Below are 19,688 nucleotides of genomic sequence, written 5' to 3' on the forward strand. Positions count from 1 at the left end.
CAAATCTAGAAGAATCCAGAAACAGTAACCGAACTTCCAGGAGGCATAACTTTTGAACCGTAGCTCCAATTGACGAACCGTTTACATTTTCAAAAAGCTCTTGAAGTGCTCTATATCCCTATGGATGAGATTTTCTTGTCCCCCATTTTTTAGCCCTTTTCAAGGTCATTTAATGCCCCTAACCTAACTTCAAAGCATTCTTAGGGGGTCTCCAAAACCCGAAAAACTGCAATAACTTTCAAACCGTGGGGCCTTTTGACCTGATTCTTTTTTTGGAATTCTCTAAATCACAATTATATTCATCTAGCCAATTCACACCTTCTAGGTCACCAAAATGATGGCCAAATTGCATGCTCCTATTTTTTTGGGATTTTCAAACACACTGATAGTGGAACTGTGAGAGTTGGAACCTTTATTTGACCCAAATGGGTATCCAAAAATGTAAAGACATGAAATAGAAACTAAGTCTAAGTACATTTTTTTGGGTGACACAGGATTGCCCTTATACCTCTGGATGCTCCTGCATCAAGATCCACTCTCATTGGATGAGGAGGGATCTAAACTTGTGTAGTCTATTGTCTAGGTAGCTACTGCTATGGTGCCTATACTGGTTGTATCGACACTGCCATCCCCACTAGATCTATAAATTGAGGAAAGGGATGACTCAAAAAATGCTCCCTATACATTAGAGTCATCCCCCCATTTTTAGCTACAACCATATAATCACAACACATCATGGTGATGGTGCATACATCTATCATAGACCTACTAAGGTCTAGTCTAACTGACCACGCTTTCTTCACCTCCTCAATGAAGCGAGTGTAGGTGCAATACTCTTGAGATATATCCTAGGGCTTGCTATACTACCACCACACATGTGTCAATGGAAATCTCTAGATCACCTAGATTGAGCGGCCAATCGGTGACTGAGAGGCAAACATATATTTGAGCTTCACTTGTACATCATCCCCTACCTCTATCTCTCTCTATGGCGGCCATATCATTGACACCGAGTCATCTAGCTATGCTCTCCACATCTTAGTCTTACCCAGACTAGTATGGGTCATTTGGTTTTGATACCTACAAATGTAAGGCTCCTGGAGCTGCCTTATATCCTCACAAATGGGTCTAGTAATTAGCAAGTACTCCCATGCCCAAACCTGTAAAACATAGACACCTATTGCCATGCTCTTTTTCTCCCAATACACAACCTCATGCATCTCATGATACATGTGGGAAAATATACACTAATCCCATCCAAAATGTGCACGATGCTTTAACATCCTCTATAACATCTGATCCCAACCACACTCCAACTATTAGGCATCAAAAAGAAACTAAGGAAAACTCCAAGTACCACTACCAATCTATGCATATCACCATATAGTTGTATCAAATCCTCCTAGGGAATGGCTCTACCCAATGATCTCATCCTCTAATATAGTCCTCGGTGTTAATGTACTAGCTCTCAACTGAATGTCATACTCTATTTGAGGTCTGTGAAATGGAATCCAGAGTATCCTATAGATGTCCTCTAGTGTGATAGTCATCTCTCCTAGAGGCAAATGAAATGTATTTTTCTCCAAATAGAAACACTCTACTAGTGCTATCAATAATTTGTGAATCACCCGGAGATCAGGGATATCACATAGATGAGATAAACTGAGAGTATCAATATGAGTAAGCTTTGTAGCATCTAGCTTCCTGATTAATGTACCAATGGCCAGATAATGTGACCTAAAAGTGATATCTATAAACACAACCTGCAAACATGCAAACAACATAACACAATTAATATCTATCATCAGAAACACCACACTACTCCTACTACACTAAAAGCATACTGCATACATGCTACAAAAAATGATGAAGATGCCAAACAACTGCTAAAAAAAATCATGTTTTTGACAAATTGCTCATGCAAACATAGTCAAAATCTTGCATAAGATTTCACATTCTTGCACGAAAAAATTTGTTCCTTGTGTGAGGGAACTCCCTGGACTGTGTGGCAAAATGATCTTATGCAAAAAAGCTTAAATTACATGTGAATAACCAAACAAATTTAGGGTTCTTCACACAAGAGATGGGTACCTCTCGCGAGAGGAAACCCAACACATGATGCAAGAAAGTTCCTTAGTGGCACTTCCTTGTGCGAGTTTCCTTGGTGGCTCACATGAAAAATTGGGTTCTTGCATGAGGACACTGATGATAGTTAACTAAAAATGCATAAAAACAAGCAAAAAAAAATCAAAATGTGATAAATTTTAAATGCAAGGAAGGATTATTGATTACTCATCGGAGGTCCATAGTTTTTTGGTCGACTATGTCATCTGAAATGCTTGAAATGATGTAAATGCACATGAACCACAATGTTTCCACCTCAAAGCTCTTTTCTCCACAAAAGACAAATGCACAAATGATTTGAAAATGACCTTTTGGACCCTTATATAGGTTTTGACCTAATTTTTCAAAGTGCTCTGATTGACATGCAAATTACCTCATTAGCTAATTTGATTGCTCTAAACCCATTTTTATGATTAGATTCAAAATCTGGCACATTCAAAGAGCTCAAAATCAAACTTCACAATTTTGGGACTGCTTGATTGAATGCTTGTGCAGTTCCTCTTATTGATATTTTGTCAATCTAAGAATATCTTCACTTCACACATTACTTCAACTTTTTCAATTTTTTAGAAAAAGTCAACTCTAGTCAATCCTGGTCCATTTTGGTCAACCAAACTTTCAAATATCTTCAAATCAATTTCATTTTAATGTGTCATCTTTCGATTTTTCTCCTGAGGGGGCAGGATGATGATTACATCATTGAACATATTTGAATCTTTCAAATATGACTTGAAATCTAAATATAATGTCCTATTAGCTACGGGCATCTCATCACTTAGGGTATATTTTATTCCCCTATTTGGCATCATATGCTATTCATATGATCAATCTTACAATAGTCTTTGTCATAGTTCAATGGACAATTATTGGGGCATTCTAATCCTTACTCCTAAGGATTAAGCCTTATTTTGAGGATAATTTTACAACTCATGATTAGGTCTTGTTAGCTTTTTTATGGACCAATATTCAGGTGTTCTATCTAGATTCTAGAGGATTAAGATCCATTCTGGAGACAATTCTAGACTCTTTCTTTCAATTACTATTTAATAGATAGGTATTAGGGTAATCTAACCTTCATTCCTAAGGATTAAGCCTCATTCTAGAGATAATCCTATGAATTGTGATTAATATTATCATCGTCTAATGGATAGATATTGGGACAATCTAACCTTGACTCTTGAGAATTGAATCTCATTCTCGGGAAAATTCTTTGAAGTTTGATAATCTTTGTTCTTTCATATTGGTATCTAGGTCTTCTATCTAGATTCCCTAAGGAAGATTTGTTATGGAGATAACCTTAAAAATCTCATCAATTGGTCTCTATGTCATAAATCTCGCAACTAATCTCAGCTCTTGATCTATATTCTTAGACTTTTGATTTCTTTGAATCAACATGCTACTCACACATTTATTCAAAGAGGGGCAAATTTAATACCCCTAAATAGGCACATTGGTATTTTGAACCAATTTTGGTTTATCGATATTACTTAAGTCCTATTGTACTAGACATTTTTGATTTTGATAATCTCTACTCAACCTAAGTGTCAAATGTAGAAAATCATTAATCTGTGTTAATCACTTAATTTACTTAATTCCTAATTATTAATTGAATTAGCTAAATTAATCTATTAATTTAATTAATTTAATTATAAGTCCTAAGTACTTTAATTAAATTAAATCCACCCCTTTAGCTAATAAACATAAAGAAGGAATTAAAATACTTTGGTTTAATTAAATACATGTCATGATTATTGAAAAAAATTATTTAATTAATTAGAATATGTAACTATGACCACATTTTTGAATGGATTAATATCCTTTTGTATTTCATCTCACATAAAAAAGGAATTAATAATATTGATTAATTCAAATATGTCCTCATAATTGTTGAAACTAATTATTTAATTAATTAGAAAAATAATTATGAGCACATATTTGAATGGATCATTATTATCTCCTATTTCCTCTTATTCAACTCCATAAAAAATGGAGGACTCAATCTCATCTTCAATCAGGACTGTACATGTGGTGTGATATGAATATCAGGATTTAACTGTGTGATTTTTGAGTCAAACTCGATGACCCATATTTCATGATTAGTGATTCAACATGAATCCATCTCTCATGAGAATAAATGGAACACTTAGCACTCATTGGATCTAGGTGATGCTCACAGGGGTGAAGCACCGGGACTTCCCGGGAGGTCACCCATCCTAGTACTACTCCAGCCTGAGCGCGCTTAACTACAGAGTTTCCTCCATAGTTAAACCCAAAGCTTGCAACCCCATTTGCAAAACCTTCACCAAGTGTTGTGCCTTATGAACCACTCATTAGAAAGCCCCTTAAGCTCATCAATTGATAAGTAGGAGATAATTTCCACAGCTAGTCAAATTGTGATATGAATATTAGGATTTAACTGTGTGATTTTTGAGTCAAACTCGATGACCCATATTTCATGAGTAGTGATTCAACATGAATCCATCTCTCATGAGAATAAATGGAACACTTAGCACTCATTGGATCTAGGTGATGCTCACAGGGGTGAAGCACCGGGACTTCCTGGGAGGTCACCCATCCCAGTACTACTCCAGCCTGAGCGCGCTTAACTACAAAGTTTCCTCCATAGTTAAACCCAAAGCTTGCAACCCCATTTGCAAAACCTTCACCAAGTGTTGTGCCTTATGAAACACTCATTAGAAAGCCCCTTAAGCTCATCAATTGATAAGTAGGAGATAATTTCCACAGCTAGTCAAATTGTGATATGAATATCAGGATTTAACTGTGTGATTTTTGAGTCAAACTCGATGACCCATATTTCATGAGTAGTGATTCAACATGAATCCATCTCTCATGAGAATAAATGGAACACTTAGCACTCATTGGATCTAGGTGATGCTCACAGGGGTGAAGCACCGGGACTTCTCGGGAGGTCACCCATCCCAGTACTACTCCAGCCTGAGCGCGCTTAACTACAAAGTTTCCTCCATAGTTAAACCCAAAGCTTGCAACCCCATTTGCAAAACCTTCACCAAGTGTTGTGCCTTATGAACCACTCATTAGAAAGCCCCTTAAGCTCATCAATTGATAAGTAGGAGATAATTTCCACAGCTAGTCAAATTGTGATATGAATATCAGGATTTAACTGTGTGATTTTTGAGTCAAACTTGATGACCCATATTTCATGAGTAGTGATTCAACATGAATCCATCTCTCATGAGAATAAATGGAACACTTAGCACTCATTGGATCTAGGTGATGCTCACAGGGGTGAAGCACCGAGACTTCCCGGGAGGTCACCCATCCCAGTACTACTCCAGCCTGAGCGCGCTTAACTACAGAGTTTCCTCCATAGTTAAACCCAAAGCTTGCAACCCCATTTGCAAAATCTTCACCAAGTGTTGTGCCTTATGAACCACTCATTAGAAAGCCCCTGAAGCTCATCAATTGATAAGTAGGAGATAATTTCCACAGCTAGTCAAATTGTGATATGAATATCAGGTTTGATCTAGACCATTAATCGGATCCAAGGTTCTATAAAAGAAACCTTCAATCTCTCATTTTAAAGGATGCACATGAAGAGTATCAAATAGATGCTAATTTGATTACTCAAGTGCCTTGCATTCGAATTGCTCTTGATTTCATATGCTCAATCATTTAGACTAAAATGCATTCATCTAGTTATTACTTTTCATTGTTCTTAGAATATTTTCAATTTCATTTAGATTAATCTAATATCTTTTCATTTGAAAAACATAAAAAACATAGATTAGATTGCATTTGCATTCTTCCAAATCCTTCATATTAGTTTGGTCTAGCTATTGATCTCTCAATTCTGAGAGTGACTAACAAAACCCTGTCTAATTAGAAGACAACATATTGCTTTGTGTAGGCATATCAAATGGACAATCCCATGTTCATTTCAGGATGTTTTTGACATATAAAAATTATGTTAAATTGTGTATGGATTTAGAGGCCCATAATTAGCACTCACACCCACTACGTGACATGATGACATAATTAATATCACATCCTTTAATTACCCCACTATTAATACTCATTTGGATAATTTATATCCAAGCCTATAGATACTGATACCTTGTAGCTAGTTATCAACTAAAAGTACCATCCTATAATCATTTTGTAGATTCTCTTTCACATCGATTGCCTTGCTCACTACTGCCCTATTAAGTTCCCATGAAGTACATGTAATCTCATCACTAATTTTAGCACCTAGCCTTCTTAATATTTGTACAAAGACATGTATGTGTGATATATTGCTTCACGATCCTAAGCATCATTGTTAGTTAAGATTCCTTATATATAAAGTTTCTGCATTTTTATATCACCACCCCTAGTTTCTCTGCTAAATTTGTGTCTACATTCACTTGCCCCTCTACTCTTGTGACCATGGACACTAACATTAATATGAAGTTTGGGAATTAGTTTATATAATTTTTGGTACAATATTTTTGAGCACAAGCTTAGGCTCAGACTCATGCTATATGACTACACAACTCATAGCTTGATCATAAGGGCTATTCAATTTTTTTTTGGTGAAGAGTTTTTGAGGTTAGAAGATAGAACAGAGTCAAATGTGTAAATTACAACAATGTTTGTCTATACAATCATGCATGTTGGTGGGGGGAGGGGGATAAAAGGGTCATACTAGATCTATTTCATAGCATTTTTAAAGCTCCTTCTATGGTTGAGCTTGAGGTTATCCTTCACAACATAGATGCCTATCTTTGTATCCCCAAGCATAATGAATTCGGAGTGGGGAATAAAATTGTAGAGGTGAAACCTATCCTAATAATCAAGAACCAAGATGTGTCTAATTCAAGGATTCCCTCCATCTTCTTAAATTGGTGGTTCCTACTTGATATTATGAACATCCAATGTCCACTAGAGTGGCATGGAACAACTTGGTTCCTCCTTGCGGACCATGTGGATGACAACGAGTATGAGATAAATTCCTCATATGAGAAATGATGGGTCTAGTAGCTAGAATCTCCATTTTTCTTTTTTTGGTCCAAACTCAATTAAATCATTGAATCTTTTTTGTCTTCTTAATGCTTTAGTTGATATCAATCTATGTATATTGCTCACAATGACTCTCTAAGTAATGCTGATAACTTTAGTTAATGGTTTGAGTTAGTTCACTTAATGGATTAATTTTTAGTATGATTTTCCTTTCTATTATACTTGTACTTCATGGTTTAGGCTTTATCATCCTTCTATAGGAAGCCTTGGATCCTTAGATTACATTCCTGGCTCCCTTCCCTTTTGATCTCCTTACCAAATTAGGGCTTCCTGTTCCCAATAGTTAACCCTCTCTATATTTATTTATGTTTACATAATTATAATTTTAGTAGTTATGGGCATGATGGTCTAAGAGGCTCACCCTACTCCCCTCCATCCCCCCACCTTCTTTCCCTTCCCATGGGAACTACTAAGTATCACCAAGTAAAGCATTTATGAGTAATTTAGCCTCATCACCTGATTGATCTTATTTTAGCTTCCTTACGATGATTGTTGTTGCTCTTGGAATTTAGACTATGGAGTTCCAACTTTTTACCTTATGACTATCTTTGTACGGTATTTTTCTAGTTCCATCTACATTTTTATATTGGGTTTGAGTTCCTTCTCTTAAGAAAGAAGGTTGCCTCATTCCTATTCCCCATCACCCTTTCCCTACTCTTGTCGATTTCCCTCTAATCAACTTAATTTGTTTAATTATGTAGGTAATTTTTTGTTATATTATAGAGTTTATGTCATCTCCATGAATTATCAAGGTATGAGAGGAATCCCCCAATCCCTTTCCCCTCTTTGCCCCACTCTTCTCTATGAGACTCCATGGGATCCTCTCAAGTCCTTGCATATTTTTCTCATTTTCTCATAGCTATGCGATATCTTGGCTCCTTGATTTGGTTCCTTTTTGAAATTATAGTTTATGGGAGTATTTGTACATATGTCAATAAAAATTATCAAGTATGAATGTATGGAATGGTATCATTAATTTGGTTATGATCTATCTTTATGATAATTATACATGTGGAGTATTTAATTTTCATAAGAAGTAATTAAATATCTTTGTCTAATTTCCTTATCTTGATAGCTTAGGATGTTATTAGTAGTCCCCCTTATCTTTGTATAGGCTAGTAGGGATTCATATGTTATGGTTTTAAAACTAGTTTTGAGAAGTGAATCGATGATCCTTTGGTTATATTTTAAGTAACAAAGTCTTGATGGTTCTTGCAGTGCCAAGATGTTGTAGTTTTTATCATCTAAGAGATTAGATATTTGACTTCTCTTTGATAATCTAAAAAATGGGAATTCATCAAAGGATTAAAGCTCCCTCTATCCCTTGTCCTACAATTAGTTCATGCAATAGTTTACACTCTTTTTGGGGTGCCCTTTGATTTTCCATATTCTCTTTTATATTTTAGCTTTATAACTGTGTAGATCTCTTTGAATGGATGTTGTCTAAATATTGGTTGAATAGAATTTTCCATATTTACTCTACCCCTCCCCTTAAACACTTGGTTTAATAATTTTCTATAAGAACTTTGATAGGAAATTCTAATGGCTAACTAGGGCTACTGATAATTTCCCAAGGTTATGTTATGATTTGGCTAACTTTATCTAATAGATTCTCTGTAAGTGGTTTTCTTTCTATTAGTGTATGGCTTTGACTTGTGTAGGAGAAATCATCTTGGAGCTCATAGGATTTGTAACAACACTTGCACATGGATAGATCCTCCTCCTTAATGTTTTGTCTACCTTATTACTTTCTTATGTTAGGAAGGCATGCCCTCCCTAAACCCCAAATAAGGAAGGCTCTTGAAATTGATATATTTGTAAAGGAGGTATGCTCACCCAAGTCCTCATTAAAGAGGAAAATTTAATAGGAGGTATGCTTTCATGTAAATGAGGGAATGCTCTCTTAACTATTATACATGAGGACCTCAATCCTCCCCACTATATCCATGAATTTGGTCCTTGGTTACACTAGGGATTTTCTTCCCTATTCTTTTTCCGCCAGTGCCCTCACTTTGGATGGGGAACAATAATGTAAATCATTTTTGTTAATAAAAAATATTTTGGCTCTGACCTATTACTGATAAAAAAACCAAATTATGGAAATACATAAAGATAATCATCTATTTTAACTAGAAAAGATTCTTTATTTACCTATCTTAGATGAACATAAAATATACCATAAACAAAAATTATCTCACCAATATGATAGCATCAACAAATAAGCATAAATTAGCATCTCAAGAACATTTCATTCAATGAGATAAAATACTTGCATCAAACTTTTGAATGAATCACATTGATAAAACTTCTCTCTTTGGATCCTCATAACACTTATTTTTTCTTTAAATATTTTTCAATTAACTTAATTTTCCTTCAAAAGAAGCATTAGATATATATGCGCAAGAGACCACAAAATCACAAATGATTTGTAAAACAATTTAGAGAACAATCACAAAATCAAGAAACTTTATTTTCCTCTTGTGTTTTAAAAATCAAGCATATTTAATTATTAATTGGAATTTTATAATTATAATTTACTTGCTAAATGCTATCATGATAACTTGTAAGATATTTTTATGTTGTCAAAATAGAAAGAGCATTGCAAATGGAATATCAAATGATGGACAAGGTAAGATAAGGAATTTTTTTTCGAAAGGCAAATTAAATTAGGAGGTGTGGGTAGAATTCAAGGCACAAATGAACACAACTATAAAGGAAATTTTTATTATTTAAGATGAAAAGCTTCTACATTCATTATAGTTTAAATAAAGCCAACTATATTGATGCAGGAGCATCCTGGTTGTATTACCATCCTATATGTTTTCTTGTTTAATGTTGTTGCCAAGTTGCATAATTGCCAAGTTCCTAGTTGTTGTTGAGTTCTTAGTATGTGCCGAGTTCTTGTTAGGGCTGAGTTCCTATTGGTATTGTGTTCCTATTGGTGTCGGGTTCCTATTAGTGTCGAGCTCCTTGTTGATGTTGAGTTCCTGTATGTGCCAAGTAGTGTCCTGTGTCAGTATTTGTCTTGGTCCTTCTTTGACCAAGTTGTCTACATTTGGTTCCAGTTTGAGATGAGCTTGTGCGTATCTAATTTTAATATTTGTATTTAATAAATGTTGCTAGCCAACATGTGGCTATGCATGCATTTGATGTAGGATTTAATTTTTGTGATAGGCCAACCTATGGCTACACAGGTATTTAAGGAGGTTTAGGATTGAGTTTTAGTCAGTCAAGAGGAGTTAGAGATAGTTTTGTCTGGAAGAGTTAGATTGCAAAGTCCATCACCAAAGATAAAAGTTTGAACTATAATGTTGGCTGTAACCCAGATGACCTTACATCTAGGCATGTATGTTGACGATTTGATGAATCAATAAGTATTTTGTTTCTCTATCTCCTTTGGTTGTTATTCTTTGTGTTCTGTTTCCATTGTGTTTACTCTTGTAGGTGGCCTTGGTAGCTAGGTGTGCCTTTGGCCCTAGTTTCCTTCAATATCTCCCTACACTATGTGGTATTAGAGCTTGAGGTTCATTCTTATGGAGATTGGATCATGTAGAATGCTAAGTAAATTTGGTTGTAGGTTTGTAGATCTACATATTTGACCTATAACTTGTAGAGGGTTATGATCTTGCATGAACTTGATTGTAAAGATGGTTCAAGGTAGAGGAAATGTTGATAATGCCATATTGGATACTTTGAGACAAATTGTAGCTAGATTAGATGTTGTGGAGATAGCCCTGAGGAGAGGAGCACATCTTGATGATGTGAGTTATGATGAAGCAGTAACACCAAACCCTAATCCAAAACCTAAGGAAGATCAAGATGAGGCAATATTGTTGAGAGTATTGTCTAGGGAACATTCAAAGCCTATTATAGAAGTTGTTCCTTATAATGGATTGGACACCAATAATGTGTTAGATTGGATCTCTGATATGGAAAAATTTATTGAATTTGAAAATACTCTTGATAATAGGAAGGTGAAACTTGTAGTTACTAGGTTGAAAGGTCATACTTCACTATGTGGGAGCATTTGCAAATTGATAGAAAAAAGATAGGAAAGGACAAGATCAGGACTTTTCTAAAGATGGTGAACAAGGTGAAGAAAAAATTCCTTCCTATTGATTACCAAGTTATCTTGTTAAGAAAGATGTAAAATTTAAGACAATGAAACATGACTATAAATGAGTATACTGAGAAATTTTATAGATTGGACATCAAATCTGGACATGTGGATGATGATATTGAGAAAATTTATAGGTATCTAAATGGATTGAGATTTGGAATTCAAGATGAAATAAGTTTTGTGAAATTGGAAAGTATGGAAGAACCATACAATTATTCCTTGAAAGCTAAGGAGATCTTGACAAAGAAGCATGAACAAATACAAAGACGTAGAGGTGGTATATTCTGGAGAGGCAAAGGTATATTTTATGAAGACGGTGATAGATTTGAAAGTTTTGTGCAATATAAGGGAAAATATGAATGGAAAAGTGATGACAAGAGCAAGACTGAATGGAAAGGTGGTAATTGATACTAGTTCTTATCGAGAAAGAGGTAATTCTTATTTTAGAGGTAGTTTTCATGGAATTGTTTCAGATGTGGTAAAGAAAGACATAGATCCTATAAGTGTAGATCCTCTAAAAATGGGCAAGGTAACATTAATTTTGTGGTTCAAGGAAACATTAAGGGTTCATAAAGTGGACCTAAGGCTGGAGAAAATTTGATGGTGAGAAGAACCTTGTGTAATAAGGGAATTGATGAAGAACCTGTCCTGAGGAGAAGTCTTTTCAAAACTAGATGTAAGATTGCTGGAAAATATTGCAAAGTAACAATTGATAGTGGAAGTTCAAAAAATTTGGCATCAGAAGAGCTAGTTAAAAAGTTGTAGTTGCAGAGACTAAAGCATCCTAAACCCTATCATGTTTAATGGATCAATAATGATCATAAGATTTTGGTAAGTGAGCAATGTATTGTGAAGTTCAAGATTGGACATTGCTTTCATGAAATTTAGTGTGATATTATGTCTATGGATTGTTGTAATATTCTATTGGGTAGACCTTTGCAATATGATATATATGCTATACATGATGAAAGATTGAATCAATATACTCTTTGGGTGAATGAGAGAAAATAAATATTGTTGCCTTTGATTAAAAGTCCAGATGAGGTTAATTGTACTACCATAAGGGTTTTCATGGTTAATGGGAAGAAATTTGAAAAAGAAGTGAAAAAGAATCATGTCTATTTTTCCATAATCTCTAGGAGATCGAGTTTTGGTAGTAATGACTGAGCAAGAGAAATTGATAATGATCGAGCAAGCGAAACTACTAATGACTGAGTGAAAGATATTGGTAGCTGAATGATAGTAAAAAATGCTAGTATAGATTGAGTGTCAGAAGAAATTGAAAGTTTTTTGAAAGATTAAAAAAATATTGTTGTAGATGATATACCTGATGGTTTACTAATACTAAGAAGTATAAGTCATTGTATGTACTTGATTCCCAGAGCTAGTTTTCCAAAGAAAGCACCATATATATTCACACCTACAGAGAATGAAGAACTTAATTGACAACTACATGAATTGTTGCAAAAGGGTTTGATCCGAGAAAGTTTAAGTCCATGTGTTGTACCTATTGTATTAGCATCTAAGAAGAATGGAGAATGGAGAATGTGTACTAATTTCAGAGCTATTAACAAGATCATAGTGAAATATAGGTTTCCTATGCTATGGATGGATGACATAATAGGTTGTTTGAGTGGAGCAAAGTATTTTACACAAATTAATTTGAAGAGTGGTTATCATGAGATCAAAATAAAAGAAGGTGATGAATGGAAGACTACTTTCAAGACAAAAGATGGTTTGTATAAATGGTTGGTAATGCCTTTTGATTTGACTAATGCACCTAGTACTTTCACAAGGTTGATGAATGAAGTTCTCAAGAGATTTTTAAGTAAATTTTTGATTGTTTATTTGGATGACATTCTAATATTTAGTAAGACAAAGGAAGAACATATTGAACATGTTAGACAAGTATTGCAGAGATTGAAAGAGGAGAAGTTGATGATTAACTTGCAAAAGTGTTCTTCTATGAAAGAGGAGATATTGTATTTGGGATTTATGATTTTAGCCAATGGCTTGGGAATGGAACTTGAGAAGGTTAACACAATTTTGGAGTGGCCTACACCTAGGAATTGTTGATCTCATTTTAGTTTTGACATATGAGTGACAATACACTTAAGTCATTTCTTAATAGTACTTAGTGCATGTCAAGTAACTAGTGTTTGTTGAACATAATATTTATTATTTTTCAAGCACCAATATGTGTTGAATAGACATTTAGTGCCTAGTCACTCCAGTGACGAGCAAGCTAGTATATCTTGAGTGATTCAGATGCCAAGTGAATAGTGGATGCCAAGTCATTTAGAGGCCATGTTACATCATTGAAGATATAGTGGATGCTAAGCATCAAAGGCTTCAAGTGCTGAGTAAATAGTTTTGGACATAGTTTTTTGTATTGGCACAAATTCCTATGTAAAACATTTTTGGGATGACTTAAGGATTTTTTTGTAATTCTAGATGATAAGAATGAATCTATATTACAAATACCTATGCAGTACATGCAACCAATCAGATTGAGGGATATTCTAAGTCAAAAACTAGGTGAATCACAATCATTGATTCTTACCTAACCTTAGGTCACCTAGGTCTTCTTAAGGAAGGAAAACCCTAAAGAGTTTATGTGTGAAGAGAGAAGTTTGCATGCATAGATAGAGCATTCATGGTGACTAAGGAGTTGTGACAAAGGATTGAATTGTAGAATTCGTTAGAGAGAATATAGGAAAGTAGAGAGAGGATAGAAGTGATACATTTGATCAGAGAGGATCAAGTATATAATAGGAAAGAGGTGATTTGATATCGAGCAGAGAGGTGCTAATCGAAGGATAAAGGATGAGACATTCTAATAGGTGAATCAGTAAAAATCTCTTAATTGAGTAGTCCTAGAAGGCTTTTGTAGATCCTTTAACATATTGCTTACTTCATTGTAAGTTAAAGTCCTTTAACTAGACACACTTTTAGTAGGGTGTTGAAATCTTGTAATAGGGTAAGACCTAAGAATCTTTGTAAGCCTTTAATAGGGCAAACTTTTCATAGGGTAGATCATAGTTTATGATCAAACAATTGTAACCTTCATTAGATACACTTTACAATTGTAGTAGTGAAGATTTTTGGGTGTCATCCCCACCCTAGTTTTACCTTCTCATTAGAGGGTTTCTAGGTAACCAAATATGTTGTGTCATATGTGTTTATTTGTTTCATGCTATGGATGAACATATTTAGTTTGGTATTTCAATTTACATGCAAATTGTGAGATGGATGTGTGGTTAATGTTTTAATGGTTAAAGTTTTGAAGTATTGATTCACCCCACTCTTAGAGTTCACTTTCCCTATTGTATTTCCAACAATTGATATTAGATTCTATTCTTTGAAAAGGAAATCTTTATGTCTTTGACGAAAGATCTTGAAGATGAAAGTCTACAAGTTGGGAAAAGTCATTGAGAACCAAAATATTGAAATCCAACTTGCCCTACATTTTCTAAATGAAGAAAGAGATGAGTTAAGTGTTGATTAAAGATAAGGAAAGAGATAGATATTGAGGAGAATGACACAAATTATCAAGAGGAAGACACTACTAAATTATTTTCAAATGAAAATTCAAGTGAATTTGATGCAGCAGTTGTAGATCTGATGGAAAGGAATGGTGCCCTAACTGAAGAGGTCAAAAATCTTAAGGTAGAACAATAAGTACAATAAATATTGCTATGTGAGGTGACTGAGCAGAAAAAGAAAGTTGAGAAAGACAAATTCATGATTGAAGATGACAAAAGGATACTAACAAATTGACTAGAAGAGAAGATATCAGAAGTACAAAGGATTACTAACATGCACCTAGAAACAATGAATCAAGTGATGATTTCCAATCATGAATTGAATAGTAAGGACATTGAGATCACAACCTTGAAATTATAGAATGAAGAATTGAGAAATGATCTAAGAAGAGAAAAAGATTTTGCTGAAAATTTCAAAAAACCTAGTGAAGCCATCAAGTACTTTGAGAAATTGATGAGATCTCCTAGATCTAATAGTGATACTACTAGATTGGGATACACTAGTACCAAGGAATTATAATCATCTAAAAGTGGTGAACAAAGAGGCTAAAAAGGTAAGAACTAAAAACCCACTTGTCATAATTGTGGAAAGTTAGGTCATACAAAAAATGTTTGCAAGACAAACAATGCAAATCAGAACCCTAAGCATAAATTGATGGGTTACTATCATAAGTGCAACAAGAAAGGTATCAAGAACATGAATGCAAGACTAAGAATTCAAGCACACAAAGATTTGAAGGTTATTGCTACAACTATAAGAAGTATGGACATAGAGCATATGAGTGCAGATCCAAGCCTAATTGGTCATCAAAAAAGAAAAGGAAGGTAAACCATACTAAGAACTCTTATAATTGGGATTACAATACAAGTCATAGTTTTCACTATTGTCAAGAGTATGGACATGTTGCTGAGAATTGCATTAGAACACATTTGAAAAGTGATTATAGTAGATGGTTGAGTCAAACTACATGTTTTAGCTATTTGAAGATTGGTCACATCAGTAGAAATTGTCTATCAAGGTCAAAAGCACCTAGCAGTGAATTAAACAAAGACAAAAAGAAGATTGATGTTGAGAAACTCAAAGTGCAAATGAATGAGACATGGAAGAAAAAGGAAGATTGTAGTACATCAAGTTTAGATGAGATCACTTCATCCAATGGATCAGGTGATCACATCACCCCCAACTAGGCAATCAAAAGGTACATGGGACTAATATTTCAATGATATATTTTACATCAGTTTCAAGAATCTAAGTTCTAAAAAGATTAAATATGCATGAATAATGATGGAATGTATTGGTCATAACTTAGAAGAAATCTATAAGTTTTGTTAGTTTTCATGTTGCTGCCAAGTATGAAAAGTTTCATAGTTGTTGCTGAGTGAAAATAAAATTTTAGTTGATGCTGAGCTATTAAAGGTGATAGTATTGGCTAAGCTCACTATGGTTGCTGAGTGTAGAAGAAATCATGTGTAAGCTGAGTGAGTCAAAATTTCTATGATAGCCAAGCTTATAGTTGTGTAAGCACTGAGAATTTATTGCTGATATGGTCGATTTTTGACTCATTTGTATTCATTCAAGATCAAAGAGAGCACAAAGAGCATAAGGAAAACCAAGGAAAAGGATTAAAGCATTAGTGAACTAGATTTAGCTACTACTTGTCACCAATCATTAGATTCATAAGGTATTTATCATGTGCCAAGCTATGCTGTCTAAATTTAATAAAAACCCTAGTTATTTTAAATGGTGTATAGTTCTTCTACTACTATTAGGAAGGAAGGAAAAAGGTTTTGAATGTTCAATTAATAAGTAATGAGATTAAGCAACCACCCTTTTGAGCTATTCCCAAGATAACATACAAGGGAGATCCAATTGGTGCATTATCAATGATACCACCATAGGTTTTGATGATACAAGATGTAAGATGCTACACTTGTAAGGTTGGTAGTATAGGAGACATGAAAATTAGAGAATTGTATAGAAAACCATGTGTTGATGGAGTGTTGAAGGAGGAAAACAAAATTGTATAAAGAAAAGGGTTAAGTCATGCCCTAGATTGTCCAAATGTATTCAAAATGGAATGGATTAAGATAGTACTAAGTAGAATACATGATTACTCTATATGGTTGGAAAATGGTCCTACCAAGATCATAAAAAGGACCATTCAATGAATAATAGGGTATCCTACCCTAGACAGACCTAAGACCATGTGAAGTGATGCTAAGGAGGTAATTAAGAAGAATACAGGGGTTGTATGGAACAAAAGAGTAATGAAAATTAACACAATTTTAGATCCTCTAATTAGATTTGCAGTGAGAATAATTTTTCACAAGTTCTTTCAATCAAGTAGATTGAATAGTGTGTCAAGGCATCGCTATGGATTTAGGCTACAAGATAGTGAAGAAGGATCACTCTTATGACCTTGCTGAGTTACAACTCCAATAGTTATCAAAAAACTTGGGAGCCATAAGAAAGACAAAGAGTACACAATACAAATTTGGTTCACTACTAGTTTTCATATTCTTTTATGTGCATAATACATTTCCTTCATTTGGAAAATTTGCTTGGAAGACTATCAAGTCTATTGCAATTCAAATTGGAGAGTTCATAGAGCAACTTGGGGATAACTTTGAGTCAATAGTGACAAGCTATTTGGAAGAATTTAAGAAGTCTATGAAGCAAAGACTAAGGATACCAGTATCACTAGTGGAGAAATATTATGATGATGTTTATTTTCTAGTTGATGATGATTATACATATGTACAAGTAGCTATTCCAAGGGTCAGATGGCTTAGGCCATTGCCTTATGAAAGCAATGTGGATGAGGCATCAATAGCCATCACATCACTATTAGTAGAAGAATTGGACAAGAATGCAACCTCATTTGGCAATTATGAGGAAGCCAAATCAAGAATTACAATAGATTTGACGACAACTTCTATAATGAGAAAGAAAAATAAAATTTTGAAGAAGCTAAAGGAAAGATTTAGTAAAGGGGGAGAAGAAGAAGAAGATGATGATGACTATGATGAAGAAGATCAACTAGCTCAAGTTCCTCTTTCACTAACACAAGGACAAGGAGAGGACCAAGAAGAAGAAGTAGAAGATAATGAAGGTGCCAAGGAAGAAGAAGCCAATGAAGTATCCAAACCAATATAAAAGAAGAAAAGGAAAGCCAAGAATAAAGCATTGAGTAAACTAAAAAAAGTTTTGAAACCTACACAACAAAAGCTAGTAGTATCTATTACCAGGGATAACACAAGGGCTACTGCAAAGAAGACTTAAGGAGTTGAAAAGCCTAAAGGAAAAAGAGCTATTGAAACTTCAAAAGAAGATGAGCTTGAGAAGAGAAAGAGGAGAAAGTTTGTAGCTCCAACAAGATCAAATGAGGAGAGAAAAAATTAGATGAAAATAGTCAATTCCAAGTGGTAAGACACAATCTCTCTTCTAATTTAGACAACTTGTGTGATAATATCAAGAATAATGTAGATTTTTCAGGGTTCACACATGTTGAGTTTGAAAAACTTAGAAAGATATAAATGAATAAGGTGGAAGAATCTACATACAAGATGATGGCCACATTTAAGAACACACTATTGAGCTTTCCAACTCATTACCCAAAAGTCTATATGACAGAGTTGAGAAAAGGTGGCAATACAATTTAACAACTGAAAGGAATATAAGGGAGATTACTCTAGCCAAAGTACTATGAGATTTGGATAAGTCATCCATGACTAAGACCATAAAAAAATACAAGGGGATATTTTCTTCCAATTATAGAGCCTTTAATATTTTGTAGAATAACATTAAAGAGGTTGTTAAGGAAAATACCCAAATATGGAAGGTTATCTATGGGTTGACAGCAAAAAATTCAATTAAACAAGCACCTAATGAGGTAGGTGAAGAAAAATATGAACAAGAGGTAGTAGAGATTACTAAGGATGGATTTTCAAAAGATGGACATGAGGGAGGCACAGTGAAGGAAGTAGATGTAGAGGCTACAGCTAAAGAAGAGCAACAACAAGATCAAAATGTACCTAAGGTAGATATGTCAAGTGCCAGTCCCCCTCACATGGACCTAGAAAGTCAATAGAACACAATTAAGATAAAGGATGATTCTGATAACATAGTGCAGAACACCAATCCTTTGATAGAGGATGATTTGAAAAGGATACTACAAGATTCTTCTTTAGCTGCAAAATTATGCACTAATCTTGTATTAATCAGCACAGATGAGATTGACAAAGCATCAACATGGGAGAAATAGAACACTAACACATCTAGTGTACCCCTACATATCTATAGAGAGAAGAGGTCTAGAAGAACTACAAGGTGTCACGATCGATACACATGTTTAAATGTCCATTGTGGTATATTAAAGAAAGGACACAATGACATCAAATGTCAACTTATTAGTGGAAAATGCTTTAGTACAAGTAGTATTGATAGTTGAGCAGGATGGGACACAAGTCCAAATAGGTTAGGAAGGAAGCACTACACCTAACTCACAGGTAAAAGGTGAAGAAGAAAAAACATAGAAGGACAAGGATAGGACTAAAGAGTCACTTTTGAATATCAAACTAGAGGAAAATATAACAATTTAGACATTGGTTACCCTACCAATCTCTGCATCTCTTATTCCTAGTCAAACTCTTCATTGGTTGAGTGTAGATGCTACATCATTGCAATCATAAAGGCCTAGTAATGATACATATAAGGTTGGAGAAGGCACTTCTTATGGAGATGTCAACTTAGATGAGGTGATTGAACTTCCAAAGTTTGATCTAGAACCAATCACCAATGAGGAAATGAGCATATTAAAGGAAGCTCTAGTGAGGAAGAAGCACTAAGAGTTACTCAG

This window comes from Cupressus sempervirens, chromosome 11, assembly GCF_028749045.1.
Source record: "Cupressus sempervirens isolate cs-2001-9-10 chromosome 11, ASM2874904v1, whole genome shotgun sequence".
NCBI classification, from domain to species: Eukaryota; Viridiplantae; Streptophyta; class Pinopsida; order Cupressales; family Cupressaceae; genus Cupressus; species Cupressus sempervirens.